Source organism: Panthera tigris, chromosome B1 (genome assembly GCF_018350195.1).
Source record: "Panthera tigris isolate Pti1 chromosome B1, P.tigris_Pti1_mat1.1, whole genome shotgun sequence".
Lineage (NCBI taxonomy): Eukaryota > Metazoa > Chordata > Mammalia > Carnivora > Felidae > Panthera > Panthera tigris.
Genome location: NC_056663.1, coordinates 148,412,647 through 148,433,274, shown reverse-complemented (window position 1 = coordinate 148,433,274; position 20,628 = coordinate 148,412,647). Strand labels below are relative to the sequence as shown.

The 20,628-nt window shown below is 34.9% G+C and overlaps 1 pseudogene; it reads left to right on the top strand.

Annotated features, from left to right (window-relative positions):
• Positions 1 to 3,164: 3,164 nt before the first annotated feature.
• Positions 3,165 to 20,628, top strand: part of LOC102962364 — a 30,170-nt pseudogene continuing 12,706 nt past the window's right edge.

Here is a 20,628-nt window from a genome sequence, read left to right as displayed (position 1 = left end):
AAAAGCAGGTCTTACAGGAGGTGGGGTTGTGGAGATCTACTTGCAGCTACCTAAGATGTGTTTCTGCCCTTAAGTCCCCTTAATAAACCATTTATTGTCAAGCAGGACTTGTCAGTCTTTATATTTTGTCTTATGGTTCCTCTGGCCTTTAGAGATCATTTTGCATAAATCTCCCTTTCATGGAACACATGATATATTCACAGGGCTGAAAGGAAAAAACTTCAATCAAGAATACTCTACCTGGGAAGGATGTCATTCAGAATGGAAGGAGAGATAAAGAGTTTCCCAGAATAGAAAACCTAGGAATAAAGGAAGCTGAAAAGAGCTGAAAGACCTACTCAAAACTATAAAACAGTGATGAAATAAATTAAAAATGACAGTAACAAATGGAAAAAATATTCTATGCTCATGGACTGGAAGAAGTAACATTGTTAAAATGTCCATACTACCTAAAGCAATCTACAGATTCAATGCAATCTCTATCAAAATACCAATAAAATTTTTCATAGAACAAAAATCAATAATACTAAAATTTGTATGGAACCACCAAAGACTCCAAATAGCCAAAGCAATCTTGAGAAAGAAGAACAAAGCTGGAGGCATCACAGTCCCACATTTCAAGACAACTACAAGACTATAGTAATTAAAACAGTGTGGTACCAACACGAAAGCAGGCACACAGATAAATGGAACAGAATAGAGAGCCCAGACATCAACCCACACTTATATGGTCAATGAATCTATAATGAAGGAGGTAAGAAGATACAATGAGGAAAAGACAGTCCCTTCAGTTAATGCTGCTGGAAAAACTGAAAGTTATTTGCAAAAGAATAAAACTGAACCACTTCCTTACAACATATTCAAAATTAAATTCAAAATGGATTACAGACCTAAATATGAAACATGAAATCATAAAGCTCCTAGAAGAAAACATAGGCAGCGATCTCTTTGACACTGTTTGCAGCAACATTTCTCTAGGTATGTCTCCTCAAGCAAGGGAAACAAAAGCAAAAATAAACTTCTATTTTTATTATTGGTAATACACCAAAATAAGGTTTTGCACAGGGTAGGCAACCATCAACAAAACATAAAGGCAAGTTACAGGGAGAAGATATTCACAAATGACATATCCACGAAGGGGTCAATATTCAAAATATATAAAGAAATTATACAATCCAACACCAAAGAAACAAAATAATCCAATTAAAAATAGAGGACCTGAATAGACATTTTCTAAAGAAGACAAATAGATGAAGGGGTGCCTGTCTGGCTTAGTCAGTAGAGCTCATGACTCTTGGTCTCAGAGTTGTGAGTTCAAGCCCCATGTTGGGCATGGAGCCTACTTAAAAAAAAAAAAAAAGAAGAATAAGAAGATAACAAACAGATGGCCCACAGACACATGAAAAGATGCCCAACATCACTAATCATCAGGGAAATGCCAATCAGAACCACAATGAGACATCACCTTACATCAGTCAGAATGGCTAGAATCAAAAAGACAAAAAATAACAGCTATTGGCAAAGATGTGGAGAAAAAGGAACCACCACCCTGTTGGTGGTGCAGCCACAATAGAAAACAGTATAGAGGTTCCTCAAAAAATTAAAAATAGAAATATCATACGATCCAGTAATTCCACTACTGGGTATTTACCCAGAGAAAACAAAAACACTAATTCAAAAATATATATGCACCCTATGTTTCCTGCAGCATTATTTGCGATAGCCAGCATATGGAAGCAACCCAAATGTCCATCAATAGATGAATGAATAAAGAAGATATAGTATATATAGACAATGCAATGTTACTCCACCGTAAAAAAAAGAAAAAAGAATGAGATCTTGCCATCTGTGATAGTATGGACAGACCTAGAGGGTATTATGCTAAGTGAAGTAAGTCAGAGAGAGAAAGACAAATACCATATGATTTCACTTATATGTGGAATCTAAAAAACAAAGCAAATGAATAAACCAAAAGCAGAAAGACTCAAAAATACAGAGAACCGATGGTTGCTAGAAAAAAGAGGGGGAAGGGGAAAGCAAAATGGGTGAAAGGGAGTAGGAGACACAGGCTTCCAGTTATGGAATGAATGTCAGGAGGATAAAAGGTACAACATAGGGAATATAGTCAAAGTTACTTCAATGGCGCTGTATGGTGACAAATAGAATCTACATTTGTGGTGAGCGTAGCATAACAGATAACTTGTTGAATCACTATGTTGTAACCTAAAACTAATATAACATTGTGTGTCAACTATGCTTCAATAAAAAAAAGAAAAGAAGATTATCTTTAAAAAGTCCATGCCACAAAAAAAAATTTGTGAGGTGAAGGATGTGTTAACTAATTTTATGGAGTAATCATTTCACAATATATTTGTACACCTTAAACCTGCACAATGTTATATCAATGATATCTCAATAAAGTGAGAAAACAAAATTTTAAAATAAAGCATTATTCTAATTATAGTACCAGCACAAAAGACAACATAATGTATAATTTCATTTATATGAAATGCTCAGAATAGGCAATATATAAGACAGAAAGTAGATAAAATGTTGGCTAGGGCTGAGAGATGAAGAAAATGGAGAGTTTCATTAGAGGGTAAAGGTTTCCATCTGGGGTGAAGAAAGTGCTCTAAAATTGATCAGTTTTGTTCACGATGGTTGCACAATTCTGTGAATATATTATGAAATACTAAATTGTACACTTTAAATTTGGCAGTTGTATAATATGTGAATTACATGTCAACAAAATTTCTATGAACAGAACAAAAAAATCCCTTGAACAATCATATCCAAGAAATATAATTCAACTGTATAATAACTTTAATTCTTGTGTCAAGAAGGTTGCAGACACAGTTACCTCTTGCCTCTTCAAAATATATTACATAAGATAGGTGATTTGCGCATGCAAGGTCATTGGCTCTTAGCTAGATAATAGAACTTATAATCATCAAACAGACACTAAGCACATGTGTACATAGATGAAGTCATCTGCCTTTGACTTCTTCCGCTTGCCATCCAAATGCTTTGACTGTTCATATAATGTGTTTACTTTGAGTGTAAGCGTTACATTTTAACTTCTTGATTGACTTCTCCTTGGGTATTAGCACAAGCGATGGTAGAAGGAAACAGGAATTTGAAAAGAAGCATTACATTCCACCAGGATGTCTATGAAATGGATTTCAGTTTTTCTGCTGCTACAGCTGAGCTGTTACTTTAGCTCTGGGAGTTGTGGACAGGTGCTGGTGTGGCCCACAGAATACAGCTACTGGATCAACATGAAGGCAATCCTGGATGAACTTGTCCAGAGAGGTCATGAAGTGACTGTTCTGACATCCTGAGCTTCCATTCTTGTTGATCCAAGCAAATCATCTACTATTAAATATGAGATTTATCCTACACTTTTACTGAAAGATGATTTTAGGATTCTCTTCAGAAAATTGATCACCAAATGGACATGCGATTTATCGAAAGATACATTCTGGGCATATTTTTCACAACTGCAAGAAAACTCGTGGGAATATTCTGACTGTATTGAAAAGCTCTGTAAAGATGCAGTTTTGAACAGGAAGCTCATGACAAAATTACAGGAATCAAAGTTTGATGTCATACTTGCAGATACCGTTGGACCCTGTGGTGACCTGCTGGTTGAGCTACTCAAAATACCTTTAGTGTAGAGTCTCCACTTCTCTCTGGGCTTTACATTTGAAAAGTATAGTGGAGGACTTTCTCTCCCTCCATCTTACGTACCTGTTATTATGTCAGAATTAAGTGATCAAATGGCATTCATGGAAAGAGTAAAAAATATGATATACGTGCTTTATTTTGACTTTTGGTTCCAAACATTTAATCAGAAGAGGTTGGATCAGTTTTACAGTGAAGTACTAAGTCATGTTTTTCACTGGTGGCATGAAGTCTTAATTATCCTAGTGCCTCGGAAGGTACATTTGTATAAAGTCAGAGGAATTTGTCTTTTATAAGTGAAACGATGAAATGAAAATATGAAATGATCTCTCAATCCTCAATCTCACAAATATTACGGAAAGACTTATACAACAGGGTCAGTTTGAACCTGTGGTCCAGTATTAATACATTATACTCCAGGAAGTCAATACCCATAAATAAAGCACCAAGGATTTCTTGAAGCAATTACATATCCATTATTTGTGTGTTTGTTTTTAATATTTAAACTTTTTTTTTTTTTTTACTTTTTTCTGGGTAAAGTGTTTAATCCTTCCTTTGTTTATTAAATACAGGGTGAAAATATTACTTATGATATACTTTATTTTTTAGAATAATTTTAAGTCACAGCATATTGAATCGAGATTTCCCATATAACCCCTGTCCCCACACATTCGTAAGTTCCCCCATTATCAACATCTCCCACCAGAATGGTACATTCGTTACAACTGATGAACCTATATTGACACATTATCATCCAAAGTCCATAGTTTACAATAGAATTCACTTTTGGTGTTGTACATTCTATAGGTTTTAACAAATTTGTAATGACATGTACCCGCCACTATTATATCAGAGTAGTGCCTTAAAAGTCCTCTCTGCTGCACCTATTTCCTACATATCCATTTTACTATACTTTTCCCATCTTTAAGAAAAGGCATTAGAAATTTCACCATCTTGATGTAAGCAGACGTGTAGACTAAGGAGTTCCGTATTTCTAGCACAACAGTCTGTATAGAGTATTGAGGACATTATTTTCATTTGTTTCTCCTCAGTTTCCTCATTTAAAACTTAAAGTGTTTTGTCACATTACCTGAAAGATTCCTTCACAATTGGAAGATATGGTGGCTCTATCCCAGACTCAGGAACCTATAATATGAAGTTTCTAATGATTACACATTCTTTCACAAAGCCTTACAAATCATGTTTTAAAGGCTTAAAAATCTTGTTGAAGGGTGCACACAACTATTTCACTCCATTAAAGACAAAATGAGCCAAAGTTAACAGGGCACGTGTTTCCATACTTGATGAAAATATTCCAGCTGTTATTTGCAAATATTATTTAATACACAAAAATTATTAAGTTACTCATATGAACCAACTGCAATGGTAAGCACAAGGAATCAAGCCATACCCTCAAAACCTCACAGTTTTCTTGGAAAATCTAGGATCAAGGAAATAACTTGCTAAATTATAGAAATTAGACAGGATTCTAGAGAAAGGTGTTTCCATTGGTTAACTGATTGGGGAGCTCAAATAGTTGCTTACATTTGCATCTGTTACCTTTGCAGCATTTCAGAGTAAACAGATGTGTGTTTAATTTGATAGTGGCTTAGGTTTAATAATCGTTTATGATTGTGAATGTACTACTGTGATGTTAGAAATGAGCCTCTTACACTTTGTCTTTTATATATACATGTGAACAACATATATATGTAAATATATATTTGCATCATTATATATGTTTGCATCATCATACATGCTTTGTATCATATATGTATTGTGTGTGTGCATAATTAAACCACAAACACTTTTAAACATTTTTGGCTAAATTATTCCAAACTCCTTTCAGAAAATTCCCTCATATATTCACATTATATTACTTTCATCTCCTCTACCTGTTGCTTGGTGTGGGTTTATTTATTTATTTATTTATTCATTTATTTATGTACTTATTTATTTACTCTTTTTTTCTATTAAGTTTTTATTTTGATTCCAGCATAGTTAACAGACAGTGTTATGTTCATTTCAGGTGACAATACAGTGAATCAAAATTCCATCCATCACTCAGTGCTCATCACAACAAATGCGCTCATTAATCCCCATCACCTATTTTACCCATTCCCCTCATTCACCTCCCCTCTGATAACCATCAGTTTGTTCTCTACAGTTAAGAGTCTGTTTCTTGATTTGTCTCTCTCTCTCTTTTTGTCCTTTGTTTGTTTCATTTCTTAAATCCATACATAAGTGAAATCATTTGGTATTGGTCTTTCTCTGACTTAATTTCACTTAGCATAATACTCTCTAGCTCCATCCATGTCATTTCAAATGGTAAGATTTCATTTTTCTGTATCCATTCAATCTACAGACGCTTGGGCTGTTTCCATATTTGGCTATTATAGATAATGTTGCTATAAACATATGGGTACATGTATCCGTTTGAATTAGTATTTTTGTATTTTGGGGTATATGGTAGTGCAATTGCTGGATCGTAGGGTAGTTCTATTTTTAACTTTTTGAGAAATCTCCACACTTGTTTGTGTTTTTTATTTTAGCCATTCTGAAAGGTGTGAAGTGGTATCTCATTGCTGTTCTGACTTGTATTTCCCTGATGATAACTGATGTGGAGCATCTTTTCATGTGTCTATTGGCCATCTGTATCTCTTCTTTGGAGAAATGTATGTTTATGTCTTCTGTCCATTTTTTAATTGGATTATTTGGTTTTGTGATGTTGAGTTGCACAAATTACTTATATATTTTGGATAACTTACGCTTTCTTGTATATATCATTTGCAAATATCTTCTCCCATTCAGTTAAATTGCCCTTTAGTTTTGAAAATTATTTCCTTCATTGCACAGAAAGTTTATTTTATTTTGATGTAATCCCAATAGTTTATTTTTGCTTTGGTTTCCCTTGCCTCAGGAGAAAAATCTAGAAAACCATATCTAGAAAAATATTGCTACTGCTCATGTCAGAGACATTACTCTCTTTGCTCTCCTTTAGGATTTTTACGTTCTCAGGTCTCACATTTAGGTCTTTAACATATTCTGAATGTATTTTTGTGTATGGTGTAAGAAAGTGGTCTAGTTTTATACTTTGTATGTGGCTATCCAGTTTTACCAACATCATTTGTTGCAGAGATTTTTTTCCCATTGGATATTTTTTCCTGTTTTGTCAAAGATTAATTGGCCATATAATTGTGGGTTCATTCTGGGTTTTCTATGCTGTTCCATTGATCTATGTGTCTGTCTTTGTGTCAGTACAATACTGTTTTGATTACTACAGCCTTGTAGTATAACTTGAATTCAGGAATTGTGATACCTCCAGTTTTTTTCTTTTTCAAGATTGCTTTGGCTATTTGGGTCTTTTGTAGTTCCATACAAATTATAGGATTGTTTGTTCCAGCTCTGTGAAAAATGCTGTTGGTGTTTTGATAGGGATTATATTAAATCTGTAAATTACTTTGGGTAGTGCAGACAGTTTAGTATTTGTTCTTCCAATCCATGAGCTACCCTGAGTATCTCAGTTAGTTAAGCATCCAGCTCCTGATTTCGGCTCAGGTCGTGATCTCATGGTTTATAAGTTCAAGCCCCACATCTGGCTTTGTGCTGACATTGTGGAACCTGTTTGGGATTCTCTCTTTCTGCCCATCCTCCACTTGTGCTCGCTCTCTCTCTCAAAATAAATAAACTTAAAATAAATGAATATAACCACTAACACCTGCATCCTATTATAAAATTGAACTATGTGAAAGTCTTTGATTTCATGACCAAATTCTCTTTTCTTCCTGACCTTTAAACATATTCACGTGACTGGGGCTTCTGAATGGCTCAGCCAGTTAAGTGTCTAACTTGGCTCAGAGCATGATCTCATGGTTCACAAATTTGAGCCCCGCATCGGACTCTGTGCTGACAGCTCAATGCCTGGATCTTGCTTCAGATTCTGTGTCTCCCTCTCTCTCTGCCCCTCCCCCACTTGCACTCTGTGTCTCTCTCAAAAATGAATAAACATACATATTTTTAAAAAAATATTCACCTGGCTGCTTTCACTCTCATATTCAGCCTTTGATAGGTAACAGATGTAAGGTCTTACTACCTGGTTAACCTCTTAAGGCTCAACACAGAGGCAGCAGACAGAAATGCCCATCTTCCAGTCTTTCCCTGAAAGAGGTCTATTTCATACTTTAAAAGCTGCTTCCCAAGGAATAGGCTTCCAATTCAGCACAAATCTATCAACAGATTGCAATCCTCCCCGGAATCCAGGGAGGCCTGTGGGTACCATTTTCATGTTCACATTTTCTCCCATTGCAGATTACCACTGCTTCACTGGAATGAGGTTGTACACACGTCTGACATGCCAGTTTTTGTGGCAGCTGCACAGGAAACACCAAACTTGATCCTTGGTTCTGGGATATTCTTCAAATACATCACACATTAGGTCACAAAAATGTCTAAATAAACTTAAGAAAATTGAAATCATATCAAGCAACTTTCCTGACTTGGTCAGAAGTGTCAGAAGTGTTGTATTGTGGAATAATAAGAAATATATAGATTGGTCTTGATTCCCAGGTCCTGACAGAGAGCTCCTAAACTCCTTATAAATTTCTTAGTGGTAAGTACACTAGAACATCTTCTATTCTAACAATTGGTCTTTGATCCCTGTCCCTGACACAAGGCTTCTAAAACTCTTATATATTCCTAAGTGATAAGAACACTAAGAGCATCTTTTATTCTAATGAGGTAACTCTAGGCCGACTCCTGGGTGGGATCTGGTCACCAGAAAGACCACAGCATAATTTGATCTTGCAACTTTCAACCTCACTCCCCACTGCTTTAGACAGAGCAAAGGAGCTAGGACTGGAGTTAATATTGATCATGCCTACATGAGGAAGCCTCTATAAAAACTCCCAAAAGTACAAGGTTCAGAGAGCTTTTAAATGGGAGAATACATCCATGGATTGGGGGAACAATGGAACAAATGGAACATAGAACAAATGGAACATGGAACAAATCCACTGATACAGAACCTACTACAATCCAAAACCTCTAAGACTTTGTCTTACGTGTCTTCTCATTTGGCTGTTCACATCCTTTAATACTCTGATAGACATAATTGTTTCCCTGACTTCTGTGAGCTGTTCTAGCAAACAATCAAATCCAAAGAGGGAGGAGGCCATGGAAACTTACAATTTGTAGCCAAGTTGAACAGAAGTTGAGGGTAACCAGAGTATGGACTACTTGTAATTGGCATCTGAAGTGACATCTCATGGGACAAGAGCCCTTAACCTGTGAAATCTGTTGCCTCCAGGTAGCTGGTGTCAGAATCAAATTCGAGGACACCCAGGTGGTATCACAGAGAATTTCTTGATATGGTAAAAAACAAAACAAAACACATATTTGGTGACCAGTGTGTCAAGAATGTTTTTAGCATGGTAGTAGTATAAGAGTAAGGAGAAACACAGGAAGAAGACTGGAATGTTTTCTTACATTAAGAAACTAGAAATCAATTCAAAAAAGAAAACTGGTAAATTCACAAATATGTAGAGATTAAACAACATACTACTAAACAACCAGTGGGTCAAAGAAGAAATTAAAGGGAAATCAAAAAATATCTTACGATAAATGAAAATACAGGTATAAAGTAAGAAAATTTATAACATGCAGCAGAAGCAGTTCTAGAGAGAAGTTCATATGGATAAACACCTATACTAACTTTATTTTTTTTAATGTTTATTTTTGAGACAGAGAGACACAGAGCATGGAAGGTGATGGTGGGTGGGGTGGTCAGAGAGAGGGAGACACAGAATTGGAAGCAGGCTCCAGGCTCGAGCTGTCAGTGCAGAACCCGACGTGGGGCTCTAACTCACAAACTGTGAGATCATGACCTGAGCTGAAGTCGGACACTTAACCGACTGAGCCACCCAGGCGCCCCAACATCTACACTAACTTTAAAAGAAAGATCCCAAATTAAAAAAAGTTTTTTTACACCTCAATGAACTAGAAAAGGAACAAACCACACTCATTATTAGACGGAGGGAAATAACAAAGATCTGAACAGAAATAAATGAAATAGAGACTAAAAGACAATAGAAAAGATCAATGAAACTAAGTGCCATTTTTTAAAAAGATGAACAAAATAGAAAACCTATAGCTAGACTTACAGAGAAAAAAGAGAAAAGACTCAAATGAATAAAATTAGAAATTAAAGAAGAGACGTAACAACTATAACACACAAATATGACAAATCATAAGAGGCTACTGTGAAAAAATACATGCCAACAATTTGAACTACCTACAAGCAATGGGCAAATTCCTAGAAACACACAACCCACGGAGACTGAATCATGAAGGAATAGAAAATCTGAACTGACCACTTATCAGTAAGCAAATTGAAACAGTAATCATATCACTCAAAAAATAAAAGAGCAGGAGCAGGTAGCTTCACTACCAAATTCTACCAAACATTTAAAGAAAAATTATTGCCAATCCTTCTCAAACTCTTCCAAAAAAATAGGAGAGAACAGTCCAAATTTATTTTATGAGGCCCACATTAACCTGAAACCAAAATCAGACAAGAACACTATAAGAAAAGAAAATTAGAGGTTGATATCCCAGATAACACGGATGCTAAAATCCTCAACAAAATAATAGCAAGCTGAATTTAACCACAGATTAAAGGAATGTATTAAAAATTGCATACCATCATCAAGCGGAATTTATTCCAAGGATGGTTCAACATCTGCTAGTCAATCCATGTAACATACCACATCAAAAAAAGTACAGATGAAAGTCATATGATCATCTCAATAAATGCAGGAAAAAAACCTACCTACGAAAGTCAACATCCATTTATGACATAAACTCTCAACAAAGTGGGTATAGAAGGAAAACACCTCAACATAATAAAGGCCATTTATGGCCATCTCACAGCTGGTACTCAAAGGTGAAAAGCTGAAAGGTTTCCCTCTAAGATAAGGAGCAAGACAAGATACCCACTCTTGCCACCTTTATTTAACATAGTACTGGCAGTCCTTCCCATAGCATTAGGCAAGAAAAAAATAAAATCACCCACATTGGAAAGGAAGGATTAAGACTGTCTCTATTTGCAGGTGACATAATATTATATGTAGAAAACCATAAAGACTACACACACACATAGACACACACACTACTAGAAGTAATGAAGGATTTCAGTAAACTTGTAGTATACAAAATCCAAACACAAATCTCAGTTGCATTTCTATACCCTAACATCAACTATCAGAAAGGAAAATTAAGCCGTCTTCCTCAGTGCTACCTGAAAAAGTGGCAGCCATCTCCTACTGGGCATCATGGCCACCCTCAGACCTCTGGTGAAACCAAAGATCATTAAAAAGAGGACCAAGAAATTCATCCAGCACCAGTCAGAAATTCAATATGTCAAAACTAAGTGCAACTGGAAGAAACCCAGAGACATTGGCAATAAGGTGCACAGAAGATTCAATGACCAGGTCTTGATGTCCAACATTGGCTATGGGAACAAGAAAGTAAAGTACATGCTGCCCAGTGGCTTCCGGAAGTTCCTAGTCCACAACATCAAGGAGCTTAAAGCACTACTGTTCTTCAGCAAATCTTACAGTGCAGAGATTGTTCACAATGTCTCCTCTAAGAACTGTAAAGTCATTATGGACAGAGCAGCCCAGCTGGCCATCAGAGTCACCAATTCCAGTGCACGCTGCACAATGAAGAAAATGAATAGACAGCTTATGTGCATGTCATATTTGTGTTAAAAAAAGAGAAATTAAGAAAGCAACCCCATATATAATTGTACCAAAGAGAACAAATACTTAAATACATTTAACTAGGGAGGCGAGATATCTGTACACTGAAAATTAAAGAGACTGATGAAAGAAACTGAAGAAGACTCAAATAAAAAGATATTTCATGCTCATGTATGGGAAGAAGTAACATTGTTAAAATGTCCACACTACCCAAAGCAATCTATAGATTCAATGCAATCCCTATCAAAATTCCAGTAGTATTTAGTATTTTCCTTTTTTAAAAATGTTTATTGATTTTTGAGAGACAGAGAGAGACAGAGCATGAGCGGGGAAAGGGCAGAGAGAGGGAGACACAGAATCTGAAGCAGCTTCAGGTTCTGAGCTGTCAACACAGAGACTGACGCAGGGCTTGAACTCACGAACTGCGAGATCATGACCTGTGCCGAAGACAGATGCTCAACCGACTGGGCCACCCAGGCACCCCTTAGAATTTTTCATGGAAATAGAGCAACCCTAAAATTTGTAGGAAACCACAAAAGGCCCCAAATAGTGAAAGCAATCTTGAAAAACAAGTACAAAGCTAGAGGTGTCACACTTCCTGATTTTAAATCATGTTACAAACCTATAGTGATCTTAACAGTGAAATATTGGCAAAAGAGATCAAAGGAACAGAATAAAGAGCCCAGAAATAAACTCACACATATATGGTCAATTAACTTAAGACAAAGGAGGCAAGAATATGCAATGGGGAAAGGACACTATTTTCAATAAATGTTGGGGAAACAGGACAGTCACATGCAAAATAAGAACACTGGACCCCTATATTGCACCCTACACAAAAATTAACTCAAAATGGATTGAAAACTTAGATATGAGACCTGAAACTATAAAACTTCTAGGAGTAAAACATAGGGGATATGCTCCTTGATATTGGTCATTGCAATAACTTTTTAGATATAACACAAAAAGCAAAGGCAACAAAAGCAAAATAAACCAGTGGGACAACACCAAAATAAAAGGCTTCTGCATAGCAAAGGAAACTGTCAACAAGATGAAAAGGTAATTTGTAGAATGAGAGAATATATTTACAAATTATTTTCCTGATAAGCAGTTAACATCCAAAATATATGTAAATAACTCATGGAACTCAATAGCAAAATAACAATCCAATTAAAATAATGGGTAAATGAACTGAATAGACGTTTTTCCAAAGGAGACACACAAATAGCCAACAGGTACATGAAAAGATGCTCAACATCACTAATCATCATGGAAATGCAGAAACAAAATAATGAGATGTCACCTAACACTTATTAAAATGGCCCTTATCAAGAAGACAAGAGGTAGCAAGTGTTCGCAAGGATGTGGAGAAAAAGAAACCCTTGTGCACTTCAGTGGGAATGTAAATTGGTGCAGCCACCACAGAAAACACTAGGGAGATTCTTTAAAATATTAAAAGTAAAACTATTGTATGACCCAGCCACCCAAGGAAACGAAATCACTATCTCAAAAAGGTATCTGCACTCCCGTGTTTACTTTGGCATTATTTACAATAGCCATAACATAGGAACATTCTAAGTGTCCATCAGTGATGAATGGATAAAGAAAATGTGGTGTATTGATATATACCTAGGGATATTATTAAGTCATAAAAAAGAAAGAAATCATGCCATTTGTGACAACATGAATGGACTTCAAGGGCATGATGCTAAATGAAATAAATCAGACAGAGAAGACAAATACTGTATAATCTCACTTGTATGTGAAATCAAAAAAATTGAACTCACAGCAATGGAGAACCGGCTGGTGGTTGCCAGAGATAAAAGCTGGAGTTTGGGGGAAATGGGTTAAGGTGGTAAAAAAGTACAAACTTTTAGTTATGATATAAATAAGATCTGGGGATGTAATATACAGCATGTTGACTATAATCAATGATGTTGTATTGTATATTTGAAAGTTGTTAAAAGAATAGATCTTACAAGTTCCCATTACAAGAAAAAAAATTTGTACCTATGTGAGGTGATGGATATTAACTAAACTTATATATATATATATACACACAATATATACATGCACCAAATTATTAAGTGGTATACCTTACAGTGTTATATGCCAATATCTCTTAGTAAAACCAGAAAATAGATTTTTAAAACACAGACACTAGAAAAAGAAGAGCAAACAAAACCCAAATATAGTAGAAGAAAGGAAATAACAAAGATTAGAGCTGAGATACCCAAAAACGGAGAATAACAAACAATAAAGCAAAAGAACAGAACCAAAAATTTGGTTCTTTCAATATATCAACAAAATTAATAAATCTCTAGCTAGATGGACACCCCAAAAAAGAAAAGACACAAGTTTCTAAAATAAGAAATGAGATTGGAGATACAACTAGCAACCTTAGGCAAATAAAAAGGATCATAAGAGAACATTAACAGAAACTGTATGCCAACAAATGAGATATAGGTGAAATGGACAAATCACTAGATAGACATGAATATGAAAAGAACTCAAGTAGAAACAGAAAATCTGAATAGACCTATGACAACAACAACAAAAAGATTGAATTAGGGATCAAAAAACTACCTACCACAAAGGAAAGCCCAGGCCCAGTTGGATCCATTGAGTGATTCTACCAAGAATTTAAAGAAAAATTAGTATCAATTATTTTTTAAAATTCTCCAAAAAATACAAGAGCAGAAAATACATTCAATAAAACATGATACTAAAACCAAATAATGACATCACAAGAAAACTACAGACCAATATCCTTTGAATATATCCAAAAACCCTCAACAAAATGCTAGTGAACCAAATCTTTAACCATGTAAGAAGAATTATACACACACACACACACACACACACACACAAATGGAACTAATCCCAGGAATGCAAAGTGGCTTTAATATCTGAAAAATCAATTAATATAATACCACATACAAATAGAATAAAAGACAAAACTGCATGATTATCTCAATACATGCAAACAAATTCACGGTTGTTATTCTATGAACTCCAACAACCTTCATGACAAGAATACTCAATATATCAAGGAATAGAAGTGAGCTTCCTCAAACTGAGAAAAGGCATCTACAAAAAATCCATGCCAACATCATACGTAATGGTGAAAGACCTAAATGCTTTCATTCTTAGATAAGGAAAAAGACAAGGAAAGCCAGTCTCTTCACTTTCATTTAATGTAGTATGTAGGTACTAGCTAAGACATTAAACAAGAATATGAAATAAAATAAATCCTAATTTGCAAGGAAGAAGTAAAACTATTGACTGATGACATGATCTTATGTAGAGAAAATCTAAGGGTGACACTAAAATAATATTATGTCAAAACACAAACTAAGGAAGTTTTCAGGATACAAGATCAATACACAGAAAGCAATTGAGTTTCTATATATTTTGCAATGACCACTCCAAAATGAAATTAAGAATACAATTCCATTTACAATACCATCAAAAAGAATAAAATACTTAGGAATAAATTTAACAAAGGAAATTCAAAACTCACACCACTGAAAACTCTAAAATACTGTGGAAGGACATTAAAGACTATCTAAATCACTTCCTGATTTCAGAGCCAACTATAAATCTACAGTACTCAAGGGAGTGTGTTACAGGCATAGCGATAGATGTATAGATCAATAGATTTTAAATCCAGAATAATTCCTTCTGGGAAAATTAATTATCCACATGTGAAAGAATGAAGTTGGATCACTCTACCTCAAACCATATACAAAAATTAGCTCAAAATAAATAAAAAATCTAATGTAAGACTTAGAAAAATAATTTGAAAAGCTCTTAATAAAAAACATGGGGTAATATTTGTAACCTTAGATTCAAGAATGTTTTCTTAGGTAAAACACCAAAAGCACAAACAACCAAATTAAATTTGTATTAGTTGAACATCAAAATTAAAATTATTGTGCTTCAAAGGATATCATCAAAAAAGTGAAAAATAAACAACCCACAGAATTAGAGAATATATTTGCAAATCATGTCTGATAATGAGCTTGTACTGAAAACATATAAAGAAATACTACGACTCAATAATAGGAAAATAACCAATAAAAAATGAGTATCTAAAGTATCTAAAACAAATTTCTACATGGAAGTATACAAATGACCAATAAGCACATGAAAAAAATGCTCAACATCGTTAGGCATCAGGGAAATATAAGTGAAAACCACAATGAGATGCAACTTCATGCCCAATACCATAACTATAAACAAAAAGACAATAACAAGTGTTGACAAGAATGTGGGGAAATTAAAATCATTATATATTGCTTCTAGGAATTAAAAATGGTACAACCACTTTGGAAAACAATTTGCAAATTCCTCAAAGGTTAAACAGAGTGTGACTATATGAACCAGCAATTCCACTTCTCGGTATATACCCATGAAAAACGACAACGTGCACATGTGCAGATTTTTCACCTCCCGGTTAAATGTTCACCTAACAATTTTATTCCCTTTGATGCAACTGTAAGTGGGATTCCTTTCTTAATTCCTCTTTCAGATAGTTCATTGTTAGTGTATAGAAACTCAACTGGGTTTTGTATGTTGCTTTTGATCCTGCAATTTTACTGAATTCATTTATTAGTTGTAACAGTTTTTTGGTGGAGACTTTAGCATTTTCTATATATATCATGCCACCTTCAGAGAGAATTTTACTTCTTTTCTGCTTGGGAGCAGGTTCCATATTGTCAGTGCAGAGCCCAGGGCAGGGCTCAAACTCATGAACCTTGAGATCATGACCTGAGCTGAAACCAAGACTTGGGCGCTTAACCAACTGAGCCACCCAGGCATCTCTCAAATTTTTATCAAGCAGTATGATGTTAGAGGTGAGCTTGCCAGATATGGCCTTTATTATACTGAAGTATGTTCCTGGTATACCTAATTTGGTGGGAGCTTTTATCATGAAAGGATGTTAAATTTTGTCAACTGCTTTCCTGCACCTATTAAAATAATTATATGACTTTTATCCTTCATTCTGTTAGTGTGATGTATCATGTTAATTTGTTGAATCATCCCTGCATACCAGAGATGATTTCCACTTGGCATGGTGAAAGATCTTAATGTGCCTTTGAATTTGGTTGTTAGTATTTTGTTGGTGAATGTACTGATGTGAATGACATTAGAGATAAAATGTTCCTCTCACATTTCTCTCACGTCACCTTTCATATATATATATAAATATATATGTAGATCTATATAGATATACACAACACCCACACACAATTGCTTTATCAAAGAACACTGTCAAACATCTTTGGCTCATCATTCCAAATTGCTTTCAGAAAATTACTACAGTCACATGACAAAATTCTCATTTCATCTAACAGTTCTTTTATGTTTTTGTATGTGTTTTTCCACCCACAAAGAACCAATATATTATCTGAGTTAATGGCGAAGGCTCAAATATGGCTCATTTGAACCTACTGAGATTTTGAATTTTCTCGTCCACTCTTACCACATTTTCATTTTGTTGGGGGACTCACCTGCAAACCTGCTGAACCCCTGCCTAAGGTAATATATTTCTTTATTTTGCTTTGGTCACTTTGCATTTTCAATATGAATGATTCTATTCTTTACTTAGACAGTTTATTTATAGTGAGAGAGATATGGGAAGCTAAAGTGACCTGCCAATTAGAAACTCACGTATTTCTATACAACACAAGTACCTGAATTTCGTTAACATTACAAAATAAAGTGGAATTCCTGGGAGACTTTGAGAATAGTGTCAGTTAAATCAAGGCCTAAATTATTCAATACATAAGTAAGTAGCAGATATTCACTAAAAGAATACTTCCAAAGTAGTTAGCATATTCTAAAGGTAAGTGCCAACATGCAGGGAAACTGTAGAGTTTCATGACCACCGACCTGACACTCTATCTGGAAAGACAGAATACAAGCACATAATAAAAACAGAATGAAACATGTTATAATAACGAAGGATCACAGCAGTAAGGAACATTCAGTGGGAATCACAGAGAGCATATCTCAGTCATTGATAATCAAGGTGCAATCCACGGGATATGCAGAAGGATATGCAGAAGGATATGTAGAAGTGATGGGAGCAGAGAGTAAGGAAGACACAAAAGCAAAGCATGTAAAAGAAGAATGACAGTTCTCAAGAGCTCCAAATTTAGCCCAGCAGGAAGATGCCAAGTGAAGGACAGATGATGCTGGAGGGAGAAGCTGGAGACAGACAATCATAAGGAGGTTCAAACCTCTAGTAAGGGCATTAAGGAGAAAATGAAAAGGTTTAAGAAAGGGAGTAATATGATCACATTTCCTTCTTTAAAAAATCCCTCGGGATGTAGTCACTGAGTTAGCCTGCAAAAGAGCAAGAGTGAAAAGGGGGACCACTCAGCAGGCTGTTGCAAAATATAGGCAGCAATTATGGAAAACTACACTACACTGTTCATAGAGAGATGATAGTAATAATCATCATTGCTCATATTGCTGTTGTGGAGGAAAAAATAGTACACATAAAACATCCCAAATATCTTTGGCACATACTCAGTAATCCAGAAGAAATGTTAACTCGGTATTGTTGTTATTTTGGTACTATCACATACTATTAATAATCAACCCAATGGTGCCAACCACCCAGATCTAATTCCTCATTTAATAGGAACTGGTTTTCTAACACATCAAGATTATACTCTCTAGAAAAGTCCTAGAGAGCAGGTATCCTATGGAGTTGTTTAAAAGTATATGTGTAAGGATTGGCAATGAGACAAGCATGTTAAAATGCTCACCTTTTTTGGTAAGGGTTAAGGCTCTTTGCCAGTTCTCTAACTAAAAGGAAAACCATTCCTCGATGATATAAATGTGTTCCCTAACAATGTTGGAGCTAAATCCAACATTTATTTGCATCTGCTCCAGCATTTAAATCACTCCTCAACTACGTGAGTGGAACTAGAGGGTATTATGCTAAACGAAATTAGTCGGAGAAGGACAAATATCATATGATTTCACTCATATGAGGACTTTAAGACAAAAAACAGATGAACATAAGGGAAGTGAAAATAATATAAAAACAGGGAAGGGGACAAAACATAAGAGAGTCTTAAATATAGAGAATAAACAGAGGGTTGCTGGAGGGTTTGTGGGAGGGGGGGTTGGGCTAAATTGGTAAAGGGGCATTAAGGAATCTACTCCTGAAATCACTGTTGCACCATATGCTAACTTGGATGTAAATTGAAAAATAAATAAATTATTAATAATAAAAAACATTCCTCATATGAAATCCCATGATTTTACATCTTAGAGCATTTAAAAAAGTTTTTTTTTATGTTGTTATTTACTTTTTGAGATAGAGAGAGACAGAGCATGAGCAGTGGAGGGGCAAAGAGAGAGAGGGAGACACAGAATCTGAGGCAGGCTTCAGGCTCTGAGCTGTCAGCACAGAGCCCGATGCGGGGCTCGAACTCACAAAGTGTGAGATCATGACCTGAGCTGAAGTTGGACACTTAACCGACTGAGCCACCCAGGCACTCCCCATCTTAGAGCATTTTAAAAGAGTGACTTAGTCTGTTAGAACAGATGTTTTCTTCCTACACCAAATTTACAGAAAACCTCAGTAAAGCTCCCCTAGGGAATATAGGTCTCAACATCATAGCTGCCTGACAGAATGAGCACAGAGAAAATGTAGACTTCATATATAATAAGAACCATAAAATTCTGCCATATAATAAAGATCAAATAATCTCTACCACTTGAATCTTAAAACTACCCACAGTTTAAAATTACAAACAATTCTATTCAGTTTATAGGATGATATTCCTTATGAAGGAAAACAATAATCTAATACATTTTAAATTGATAAATCTTTAAAACATAAATAGGAAGCAAATGATCTTTAGTGGACTACTTTACAATTCTTAAGAGAGCCTTTTGTCTACCTCTTTACTGGTAGCAACATAAAACTGGTATCTTATTTGAGAGTAAAACACAATGTATCTTTTGATTGCAAATTATTTATGCTACCTCTGATAAGTTTCACAAAGTTCAATGACAGTGGTAAGATTAGTGAAAGTTCTACCTTAGCTAACCTTATTCTTAAAAGATTTCCTCTTTGAGTTTTGAGAAAATAATTGTCAGTAGGAAGGAGAAAAAAAAAGGAGGAAGAGAAGGACAAGAAGGATGTGTGGCAGATAATAATGATTGCTAATAGTAGCTGTTGTTATTAAGTTGCAAAAACAAGATTTGAATCCATGTCAGTGACTGTGAAGACATTGTTACACAAAGAAATGGTTTCTACACACTACTTACTTTTCCATTAATTATTACCTTCTCAGAAAATTTTTGTACACTTTTTAAGAATTAAGACATTTGGCAAGATGCATCAAGAGTCTTAAAAATGTTTATAGCCTTTGGCTTCATAATATACTCATAAAACTATACAAAGAAAAATAATCCAGAGGTGCAAAATCTATTTTGGGCAATTATTCATAAGAGTAAACACTGTAAATAATGGAAGTATCGTAAATATCCAAAATTAAGCAATGAGTAAACAACTTATATTTGTGCATATTACACCATTATAATCGGTTTAATCAAATAATGCTTAATTACACTAAATTAGCTGTAATATGAGGTTTAGTTGAAAAGAAAGGGACAAAATGATAAATATAAGAGCACAATTTCCTTATAGAATGAAAAAAAGTATAAATTAGGATTAAAATTTTCAAAACATGTCATAATATAGATTTAATTATATGAATAAAGATTAGAATAAAAACATACAAATTTTAGCATAATGTCCTCAAGCTCCATCCATTTGGTCCCAAATAGCAGGATTTCCTTTGTTTTCATAGGTAAATAATATTCCAGTGTGTGTGTGTGTGTGTGTGTATATATATATATATATATATATATATATATATATATATCACATCTTCTTTACCATTCATTTGTTGATGGCCACTTAGGCTGTTTCCCTCGATTGTTGTGAATAATGTTTCTATACATATGGGAGTGCATATATCTTGTCAATATCCTGTTATTTCTTTTGGGTATACACCCAGAAATGGAATTGTTGGATTATATGGTAGATATATTTTTTGTTTAGTGTTTTATTTTTGAGAGAGAGGGAGTGTGAGTGGAGAAGGGGCAGGGAGAAGGGGACGGAAAATCCAAAATGGGCTCTGCACTAACAGCA